Genomic DNA, 12,003 nt, shown 5'->3' with positions numbered 1-12,003 from the left:
CAGGACTAATCTTCCTAAAAAAAAAAAAAAAAAGAAGATATGATGGAAAAACAGATCCATATTTTGAAAGAGAATGTAAAAAAAATCCTAATTAAAATACATATTATAGGGGCTGGCCCCGTGGCCAAGTGGTTAAGTTCGTGCGCTCTGCTGCAGGCGGCCCAGTGTTTCACTGGTTCGAATCCTGGGCGCGGACATGGCACTGCTCATCAAACCACGCTGAGGCAGCGTCCCACATGCCACAACTAAAAGGATCCACAACGAAGAATATACAACTATGTACCGGGAGGCTTTGGGGAGAAAAAGGGAAAAATAAAATCCTTAAAAAAAATACATATTATATATCTGAAATAGATATGAAATAGATATAAAATGTATGAAAGAAAAGCCACTTTAAATTTCTATTGCTGGACAACAAAACGATCTAGAAGAAAAGGCCTAAATATTCTCATACAGGAAGACTCAACTTTATAAAAACATCAGTTCTTCTTAAGTTAAATTATTAAATTCAGTGTTATTCTTCAAGACACACCAGTGGTTCTTTTTTTTGTTTTTGAGGAAGATTAGCCCTGAACTAACATCTGCTGACAATCTTCTTTTTGCTGAGGAAGATTGGCCCTGAGCTAACATCCGTGCTCATCTGCCTTTACTTTATATGTGGGACACCTGCCTCAGTATGGTGTGATAAGCAGTGCATAGGTCCCTGGCCCGGATCTGGAACTGCGAACCCTGGGCCGCTGAAGGAGAGTGCATGAACTTAACCACTATACCACGAGGCCGGCCCCCATCAATGGTTCTTTTTAAACTATATACACTGATTTAAAAGTTCATGTAAAAATGAACAAAAATAGAACAGCTAGGACCACCCTGAAAAGAAGAGCAATGAAGATATATGCATTATAAATTAATATGTATATTAAATTAATCAGTTAATTAAAATAGTATGGCAATGGACCAGAAAGTTGAGTGGAACAGAATGGGAAATCTAGTACGAGATTAAAATATACATGGAAATTTAGCATATATTAAAGATGGCATCTTAAATCAAAGGCAGGATATAACAAATTATTTATTTAAGGAGTGGGCCAAATGGACTGTCATCTGGGAAGAAAAATTAAGCTTGATTCATACAGCATACCATACGTGGTTAAATTGCAAATAGATAAAATATCCAAATGTAAAAATTGGCACAAGGAAAGTTCTAATAGGAAAGATGGGAGAATTTCTTCATAATTTTGGCATGGGCAAGGCCTTTCTCAAAATTCAGAAGTCATAAAAGAAAAGATTAATAGGGGCTGGCCCGGTGGCGCACACGTTCTGCTTCGGCGGCCTGGGTCCACCGGTTCAGATCCCAGGTGCGGACATGGCACCACTCATCAAGCCATGCTGTGGGAGGCATCCCACATATTAAAAAAAAAAAAAAGTAGAAGAAGATGGGCACGGATGTTAGCTCAGAGCCAGTCTTCCTCAGCAAAAAGAGGAGGACTGGCAGCAGATGTTAGCTCAGGGCCAATCTTCCGCAAAAAAGAAAAGAAAAGATTAATAAATTCAACTAGGGGAATATAAAAATACATATGACAGAAACATCACCAAAAGAAAAGACAAATGACAAACTGGGGAAAATATTTATATGCAATTGAATTTTTTTTTCTAATAATTAAGTGGCACATGGATGCTTGTTACATTATTCTCAGGACTTTTCTATATGTTTGAAATAATTAATAATAAAAAATTAATGTCTATCCATAGTATGGAATATGATGCCATTAGAAAGAATGACTTCCAGCTATATACCTACTACCATGCAGAAATATCCATGATATATTAAGTGCATTTAAAAAGCCTGGAAGGATAAACCTCAAACTGAAACCATAAAACCCTGTTCGACATTTAAAAAATTTTTTTCTCCAGCTTCATTGAGATATTATTGATGTTATCCATTTTATAAGGGAAGAATTACGCTTTATACTTTCTAGGCTTCTTTTTCTCTTTGAACAAACATGGATTACTTTCATAATCTGCCAAAACAATAGAGATATTTTCCTTTTAGGGAAAAAAAGTTGGGGACCTTCGGATTATGGAGAGCTGACTGATGAATCACAGAGAGATATTCTAAAAAGTAGGACTCACAGGTGAGGTAAGCAGCTAGATGCTCATCCTGATATGATACCTGTCTGCAGCAATGTGTGCTGCTTTGAAGAAGATGCTGACGTCAATCCTGGAGATGGCTACAAGATAGCATGTAGGAACCTGCAGAATGTTCGCATTCTTTCAAAACCACATTAGATAAACCGAGACCATAACCGGAGCCCAGCTATGCAGGAAAAGGTTCTGCAGCAAGACTGGACTACATAACTACCTCTCCATGGTTGCCTGGGGTAGAGGCATTCCTTCTAGTTTTAATGACATTACCTAATTTTAATGACACTCCTAATTACCTAATTTCAATGACAGTCGCGTGGCACATTTTGTGGTCTAGTTGGGCTCCTCTTGAGAAATGACTGAGGAGGAGTTTGAGAGGGTTTGAGCAGTGGACAAAGAGTGAGCTTATGAGGGAATGGATTTAAGTTGTAAATAAAAGAATCAACCCTTAAAAACTTTTTTAATAATTTTTTTTTTTTTTTTAAAGATTTTATTTTTTCCTTTTTCTCCCCAAAGCCCCCCGGTACATAGTTGTGTGTTCTTCGTTGTGGGTTCTTCTAGTTGTGGCATGTGGGACGCTGCCTCAGCGTGGTCTGATGAGCAGTGCCATGTCCGCGCCCAGGATTCGAACTAATGAAACACTGGGCCGCCTGCAGCGGAGTGCGCGAACTTAACCACTCGGCCACGGGGCCAGCCCCAATAATTTTTTTTTTTGAGGAAGACTAGCCTGAGGTAACTGCTGCCAATCCTCCTCTTTTTGCTGAGGAAGATTGGCCCTGAGCTAACATCCATGCCCATGTTCCTCTACTTTATACGTGGGACACCTACCACAGCATGACATGCCAAGCGGTGCCACGTCTGCACCTGGGATCCAATCCGGCGAATCCCAGGCCACCAAGAAGTGGAACGTTCGAACCTAACCGCTGTGCCACCAGGCTGGTCCCCTTGAAAACTTCTTGAGGGAGGCTGGCCCCATGTCACAGTAGTTAAGTTTGGTGCACTCCACTTCAGTGGCCTGGATTCATGGGTTTGCATCCCGGGCGTGGACCTACACCTCTCATCAGCCATGCTGTGTCAGTGACCCACATATAAAGTGGAGGAAGATTGGCACAGATATTAGCTCAGGGCTAATCTTCCTCAAAAAAAAAATTAATAAATAGATAAAGGAAAACTTCTTGAGGGTGACAGACTCATTGAGTGTACCACTAGGAAGCCTGCCAGTTAAGATGCAGCAAGAAGTTCACAGTTAGGGGTCTTCCTGTTTTCCAAAACTCATTGAGATGATGGATAACATGTAACAAGAGAAATGTAAAAGATGGTTGGGTACAAAAGCCGCTTTGGAAAACAGTTTGATAATTTTTTGTAAAGTTGAACATATACCTACTCTGTGACCCAGGAGTTCTGCACTGAGGTGTTTACTCAAGAGAAATGAAGACCTCAGTCCGTAGAAGGACGTGTTCAAGAATGTTCACAACATCATACTTACTGGCGAAAGGCTGAATGCTTTCCCCTTTAGATCAGGAACAAGACAAGGATGTCTGGTCTTGCCACTTCTATTCATATTGTACTGGAGGTTCTTGTCAGGAAAAAAAAGGCAAGAAAAAGAACACACATCCAGATTGGAAAGGAAGAAGTAAAACTGTGTCTATTTGCAGATGACATGATCTTTTACACAGAAAATCTTAAGGAATCCATTAAAAAACTATTAGAGCTAAAAAATGAGATCAGCAGCTTTCAGGATACAAGATCAATATACAAAAATCAATTACATTTCTATATTCCAGCAATGAATAATCCAAACATTAAGAGAATAATTCCATTTATAATAACATCAAAAAATAAAATACTTAGGAATAAATTTGACAAAAGCAGTCCGAGACATGTATACTGAAAGCTAGAAAACATCATGAAAATAAATTAAACGAGACCTAAATAAATGGAAGGACATTCTGGATTCATTGACTGGGAGAGTTGAGTTTTGTTTTTTTGTTTTTGCTGAGGAAGATCAGCCCTGAGCTAACATCCACGCCAATCCTCCTCTATTTTTTAGTATGTGGGCCACCAGCACAGCATGGCTGCTAACAGTGGTGTCTGGGAACTGAACCCAGGGTGTGGACACCGAGCACACTGAACTCGACTATAGTGGCCACCAGGGCTGCCCAAGGTCTGAGATTTTAAAGACATTTTAAAGACGGCAACAGTCTCCAAACTGATCTCTAAATTCAATAAAATCTCTATCACAATCCCAGCTGGCTTAAAAAAACGTTCTTGCAGGCAGGCTCCTGGGCCGCCCCCGCCGCTCGCTGGCCTTTTCTCCAGCTCTTGGGCGGCTGCTGGCTGTGAGCCTGCGGAGGAGGAGGCGCGGGGCTGCCGCCGCCACCGCCTCCGGGAAAAACCCTGTTGGAGACCATGTTTCCATGAATCAAAGGAGCGGGGACAGTGGTGAGAATGGCAGCCCTCAACCGGAAGCCCTTTGTGTACGGAGGGCTGGCCTCCATCCCGGCAGAATGCGGTACATTCCCAATTGATTTAACCAAGATGTGGCTCCAGATTCAATGGCAGACGAACGACGCCAACTTGAAAGAAATCCGGTACAGAGGCGTGTTGCATGCTTTCGTGACGATAGGCCGAGAGGAAGGGCTGAAAGCGCTGTAGGTCGGGATTGCCCCGGCGATTCCTATGGCACCGTCAAGATAGGCACTTAGCAGAGCTTGAAGCGATTATTTGTCGAACGCCCAGAAGGTGAGACTCTACTGATAAATGTGGTCTGTGGAATTCTCTCTGGAGTCCTATCCTCAGCCATTGCTAATCCAACTGATGTTTTGAAAATACGGATGCAAGCACAAAGCAGCAGCATTCAGGGAGGAATGATAGGCAGCTTCATTAACAATTACCAGCAAGAGGGACCGAGAGGACTGTGGAAGGGCATGTCCCTTACCGCTCAGAGGGCTCCTATTGTTGTTGGCTTGGAGCTGCGGGTCTGCGACCTCGCCAAGAAGCATCTGATCCTCTGGGGCCTGATGGGAGACCCTGTGTATACCCACTTCCTCTCAGGCTTCACCTGTGGTCTGGCCGGGGCCCTGGCCTCAAACCCTGTCGAAGTTGTGAGAACACCTGTGATGAATCAGAGAGTCCTTCGAGATGGCACATGCTGTGGCTACACGGGTACCCTGGATTGCTTGTTACAGACATGGAAGAATGAAGGGCTTTTTGCTCTATATAAAGGGTTTTGGCCAAATTGGTTGAGACTTGGACCTTGGAACATCATTTTCTTTGTGACATGTGAGTGGCTGAAGAAACTGGATTTGTGACAAGTCCAGGCTCCATGAGACAGCACTCTGAAAATGCTCACTTCGGAAACAGTAAAGCTTCCTGTGTTTCACACTGCTTCTCACCGCTTGGCACGTCAGATCCTGAGGTGTGAGCAACAGATGAAGACTGAGTTAGTTCAGATTGCTGTGTGTTGGCGTCAGATGCTCTGCATCAGACATTTAATGGCATCAACTGTAACACCCAAACCCTAGACTTTACCATTAAAGTGCCCTTCAATAGCAAAGATAACATATGAAATGCATGTTTCTTGCTAAAGAAAACTTGCAAGATCAGGAACCGTGTACTGTTTTCTTCAGGGGAGAGGAGCGCCTGATGCCTGGCAGCTCCGAGCCGGGAAGACCGGGCTGCTTTGAACAAGCTCGTCGGAAGCAGAGAATAGAGCCTCCAAGAGGGGGTTACTGTCCCTGAACTCCTGGGGGCTTTTGCGTCTTGTCGGCTGAAGAACTTTCACACATGGAGACCTGGACTTTTCAACCCCAGGTGTAAACAGTGCAGGAACTAGATCCCTGGAACATTGCACTGCTTTGTAATTTCCTATTTTGGCAGGATCTTTCACTTATAATAAGTGATTTTAAGCCTTTGAAGACTTGGAATTGTTACAAAATATTGACATCTAAACCCACCATGGTGTGATGTGTTGGTTTTGAGGGTGACAGGGTCTGTGTTAATGGGAGGTGTTTCAAGCAGTTCAGGTTCTCTCTTAGGTAATGTTAGTAGTTTGCTCTTTGATTTTTAGCGAAGTTTTGTTTCCCAATCTGTAAAATGGGAATAATAACATCTATTGATGTTAAGGGTCAAATGAAGAAACCAGTAGCTGCTACTACGTGACTTGTAGAGTGAGTGTGTTTACATCATGCTGTCATGCAGCTGTCATCCCGGAATAAACAGCCTGTGTGTATAGAAGAGTCAATTTCTCAGGGGCTGCTCATTGTAATCCCGGGTGAAGCCCTTTGTCACAGGCCTTGTGAAAGAAAGAGCACTGTATAAGCTAAGGTTTTATTCTCTTTTCTCTAGCAAAATGTTACAAGTGAATCGAAGAGTTGATTTTTCCAGATTTCCCAGTTTTTGCTTTAGTTCAGGTCATGTTTGTTAAAATATTTCCTGTCTTGGACTTCTGAATTACTTTGGATGGAAAATACTTGTTTGAAATTCTAAAAACTATTTCTTCAGTGCTGCACCAATTTATCTAGTTTCTGATAAGAGGTGTATAATAGCTCCCTTTCTTCTTTTCTTCTAAAGACAAGATAAATCATTCTCCCTCTTCTCTCTCATCTTCATCTTTGCTTTTCGAAATAAAAAGTGACTCTGAGAGCCCCAGGAACTTTGCACTTCTAGAAGACAGCCCAGGAGAGGGAACATATTTGCTTGGGTACCTTCCGTTCTCCTCTTGGAGGACAACATTCAATACGTACTAACTGGGGCTCCAGGGCATAAACATATGCATATATGCCGGGCACCTCCCGGCTCCTCTAGCCCCTGGGCTGCTTCCTCCCTTGAAGCAGAATAGAAAGATGGGATGCAGGTTTTCCTTGGCAGATTGGACAATTTTCCTCCCAGTCACTTTCAGCTTGCCTTCTTTATTAATGTTGACTTTGACAAAGGTTTTGTGAAGCACAATTTTATTTTCAAAAGAAAGAGCCGAGGGGCTGGCCCCGTGGCCGAGTGGTTAAGTTCGCGCGCTCCGCTGCAGGCGGCCCAGTGTTTCGTTGGTTCGAATCCTGGGCGCGGACATGGCACTGCTCATCAAACCACGCTGAGGCAGCGTCCCATATGCCACAACTAGAAGGACCCACAACGAAGAATATACAACTATGTACCGGGGGGCTTTGGGGAGAAAAAAGAAAAAAATAAAATCTTTAAAAAAAATTAAAAAATAAAAAAAAAAAAAGAAAGAGCCGAGACAAAGTCATTAGAGAAAGGAAGAAAGAAGGGGAAGTGGAGTGGTGTGGAGGTGTTAGTTGCTTAAAGACTGAGGTGAAAGTTCAGATCTCCCTGGCCAGCTCTAGACGTGACTCTGGGATGCTAGGCTCCTTCAGGCTTCTCTCCTGGTACCAAACCATGTCTTTAGGGAGAGGAGAGTTCTTTCCTCTTACCAAAACATTCCATTAACATGGTAAGGGCTTTCTATAGAAAGGCGTTCACTTTTGAGTTCCTTGAGTTTAAAGGATTACTTTGTATCAACCACTTTTTTTAATGTAGAAAATTTGTTTTTTAAGTGTACATATAATTTCTAAAACAGTAGAAGCAAGTTCATTTTGAAGACCATGCAATATTCATTATATCAATTTATTAAAATTAGGTACATGTTCATACCAGGATGAAAAGAAATTCAAACCTTGCTGTGAAACTTAAGCACATTTTTGAGACAAAAATTTAGTATTTCCTCAGTGTAGATTTATGAAACACCTTGTAGAACAGGATCTTACCCTGCTTTGGTTTTTCTGCTTCCTGAAGGGTTAATGCCATTGTTGAAGCTTCTGACCAAGAAAGAAGTTAAAGGCTTGGGAGACTTGATCCCCTTGTTTTCCGCGGTGTGGCTACAAGTTCCCCTGCCCCATTGGATATTGCTTAAATGTAGCAAAAGGATTTTTAGCTTTTATAACCAAAAAGAAGAAAATGGAATTTTTCGTTTGCTTGTCGAATTCTGTAATTATTGATAGTAAATGTTGCTGATCTATGATATAACAAATGGCTTCTGTTCTTCATATTTATTTATGTGCTCGAAATAGTATATATTATGCAAAGACTATAAATTTTTCATAGGGGCCGGCCCGGTGGTGCAGCAGTTAGGTTCGCACGTTCCGCTTCTCGGTGGCCTGGGGTTCACCGGTTCAGATCCCGGGTGTGGACATGGCACCGCTTGGCAAAAGCTATGCTGTGGTAGATGTCTCACGTATAAAGTAGAGGAAGATGGGCATAGATGTTAGCTCAGGGCCAGTCTTCCTCAGCAAAAAGAGGAGGATTAGCAGTAGTTAGCTCAGGGCTAATCTTCCTCAAAAATACATAAATTTTTCATATGCCTTTATATTTTGAGCTCTTTATTTAAACATCATTGCAATATGTGGCATAAACCTTGTCTCATTATTTAATAAACTGAAGTACTATATAATTAAAAAAATTTTTTGCAGAAGTTGACAAGCTGATCCTATATGGAAACAAAAGGTACCTAGAAGAGCTAAGACAATCTTGAAAGAGCAGAACAAAGTTGGAGGACTCACACTTCCAAATTCAAAAACTTACTACGAAGCTACTGGAATCAAGACAATGTGGTATGGCATGAGGATAGACATATAGATCAAGGGAGTATAACGGAGAGTCCAGAAATAAACCCTCATGTTCATGGTCAATTGATTTTTGACAACAGTGGCAAGATAATTCAATGGGGGAGAAGAATGGTTTTTTCAACAACTGGTGTTGGAACAACTGGATATCCACATGCAAAAGAATGAAGTTGGACCCTACGTCAGAATTACTGAGGACTACTATAAAAAATTAAAGTGGCTCACACAGATCTAAATGTAAGAACTAAAACTGTAAAGTTCTTAGAAGAAAACAAAGTTATAAATCTTCATGACCTTGGATTAGGCAAATTTATTGAGACAAAAAGTAGATTAGTGGTTGCCTAGGGCTGTGAGAAAAGGGAGATGGGGAGTGACTGCTGATGGGTGTGGGGTTTCTTTTTGGGGTGATGAAAAGTTTCTAAACTTAGATTGTGGTGATGATAGCACAATTCTGTGAATATACTTAAAATCATTGAATCGTGCATTTTCAGTGAGTAAATTTCATGTTATGTGAATTATATCTCAATAAAAATGTTTGATAAAAGAATGTTTATAACAGTTTTATTCATAATAGCCCCAAACTGGAAACAATTCAATTGTCCATTAGCAGGAGAATGGATAAACAAACTTGGAGTATGCACACGATGTCAGCAATGTAAATGAAGGAATCGTCCATGTATGCAACAACATTGATACACCTCAGAAACATTATGTTGAGCCAAAGAAGCCAGACACAAAAGGGCACTTATGGTATGGTTCTATTTATACAAAGTTCTAGAATAGGCAAAAACTAATCTATGGAGAAAAAATTATAACAGTGTTTGCCTCTGGTGTGTGGTAGAGTGTCAATTGCAAAGGAGTACAGAGGAATAATTTGGGTGTTGGAAATTTCCTATATCTTATTGAATGTGGGTGACTCAGCTAGATATATTTGTCAAAATTTATTGTACTATACACATAAAAGCCTACATGTTTTATGGCATGCAAATTATATGTAAATAAAAAAATATTGCAGAAAAATGCTAGGATTAAGCATCTGTTAATCCAGAGGACCAGATCTGCGAAATGAAACAAAAGTGGTGAGCAAAGCTGAGACCTCAAGTCTGTTGGGTTCTGGGACCTGAAGCTGGCAGTAGATGCCCAAAATTCAGATCCTGTGGGGTAACTCTGCTCGATACACTATGGGGGGCTTGAAGCCAGAGGCTATGGCAGGACAAGGCTACCCCACCTCTGAAATAAGGCAAAAGAATGGCTGGTTGGCAGCTGTAGGCCTCGTTAGGTTGGAGGATAAACACAAAGTCATAACGAAGATTTGAACTAAGCCCCAAGTGCATGGCTCAGTGATCAGATCTGTGATACCTCTCAGCCACTCCAGGACTTGAGATCCAAACCACCAACAGCAGACCTGGTTCTAGACTGTGACTCTAAGCTGCTAAGTGGAAGGAGTTTCGCTTGGGTTCCCTAGAAGCAGAACCCAAGACAGGGATTCTAGTGCAAATAATTTATTGCGGGCTGCTCCCTGGAAGCAGTTCTTCCAGAAGGCAGGAGCTAATCTCAGTCACTTGAGCGTTTCACCCACTCTCCCTTCCCCCCTTAGCATTTGGTGTTACAATTTTGGGAAAGGGACTCTGGTCTTTGGCGTCTGTTGATGTCAGCACCTGCTGAGATGCACCTCCTTCTGTCTGGGCCTTAACCATCAATCCATGAAGTGACCTGCTGAGTTGCTCTGCTCTCACGTACAGGACTTCCACAAACTACTTCTCAGATATTTTGGCACTCCTCTTGGGACACAGGAAATGCTATGTTTTCTCCCAATCTACTCTGCGGCCTCAGAGGCTTAGTGGGGCTGTCTTGAGCCTTTGCTACTTCATGCTGCTCTAGCTGACATGGGAAACGCTACGGCTCTCCACTCCATGTCTGGCTCATGGGAACCTTTGAAGGCTGCCTTGGTCCACGTGCAGACAACCATGCTGTGTTGCCTCCGCCCTTGCACCGTGACGCGGAACTCAGGGATCTTGCTTCCTTTTCAGGCTCGGTCTTGAGAAAGGTGGCTCAAAACCCTAATTGCTCAGAGCTCAAAACCTTGTTGAGGATTCTATTGTGCTTCCCAACCCCAAGGGCTTGGCCATGAGGCAATGCCAGGACTTCTCTCAGGGTCACTCAGTAGCATCTGAACTTTTGCTTTTCTTCTGACTCCAGTCTCCCTCCCCCTTAGCCCATGGAAGCCTCATGCATCTCACGCCCCTTCCTAAGAAGTTGGACCTGGAGGAGAAAGGCAAGCATGTGTCATTTCAGGAATACAGGCGGGACATGTTTAATTTTAAAATTGTTAGAAACTCAGAGGTGAGAGTGGACAAAGAAGAGGAGAAAAGTGAAGATAAAAGGATGTCCAAGTCACATGGATGATAGTAGAATGTCTTGTACAAACTAGAATATTTATTATTTAATACCACTGAGCTCATGTTGCTGCAATGTAGACTGGCCCTTGTCCCCAGTCTCTTCAAAGTGTCTGTAAAATTCTAAAGATACAAAGGCCCAATGTGGGTAGGTTTTTGTGAAACTCAAGGGACTCAGTTCCACATTTGAGTCAAGATACTGCAAAAGAATGTGTGGGATGGTGAGGTGGTTCATGAACTCAACTAATTCAGTGGAAGCAGAGGCAGAATGTCTAGCCGGAGGAAACTACGAGAAAGTAAGCGTTCCAGAGGTTCACAGAAATCTTGGGAAGGTCTTAAAGAGAAATCTCATCTAGATTTTTAAAGAGAAGGACACCTCAGCTGACATTTGTGTTAGACATGTTGGAAACACGTGGACCCACTCTCAGTCTGTGAGTGTAGTCACAGAAGCATTCTTTCATCCAGGAAGCATTGAGTGAGGACCTACTACAGGCTAGATGTGCTGTACTGGGTGCCAAGGATACAAGAATGAAAATCATATGGTACTTGTCACAAATGCTCTGTCATTCAGTGGTAAATAAATAACTACAATATTACGAGCTAAGTGCCATAGAGAGGAATGTAACCTGAGAAGGAATCCATAGCCCCTGGCCTAATAAGCTTCAGGAGAGCCTAGCTCTTAGAGGATGTGAGAGTTTACTGTCTGTCCTATTGATTTCCTCTTCTGCCCCCAAGGCTCACAGAATATTTTGCCAACATAGTCCTAATCCGCAGGTCTGAATTTCTGACACAGTGCCCTGGAGGTTTATTTATGTGTCCTTTGCCTAATTAAAAGATGGAAGTTTCTCTTC

At 42.2% G+C, this 12,003-nt stretch overlaps 1 pseudogene; it reads left to right on the top strand.

Annotated features, from left to right (window-relative positions):
• The first annotated feature begins 4,590 nt into the window (after nt 1–4,590).
• On the top strand, nt 4,591–5,494 carry LOC106838017 (kidney mitochondrial carrier protein 1-like; annotated as a pseudogene).
• Nucleotides 5,495–12,003: the final 6,509 nt, after the last annotated feature.

This window comes from Equus asinus, chromosome 21 (assembly GCF_041296235.1).
Source record: "Equus asinus isolate D_3611 breed Donkey chromosome 21, EquAss-T2T_v2, whole genome shotgun sequence".
Lineage (NCBI taxonomy): Eukaryota > Metazoa > Chordata > Mammalia > Perissodactyla > Equidae > Equus > Equus asinus.
The sequence above is the reverse complement of the archived record's forward strand: the minus strand, read 5'-3'. Positions and strand labels throughout refer to the sequence as shown.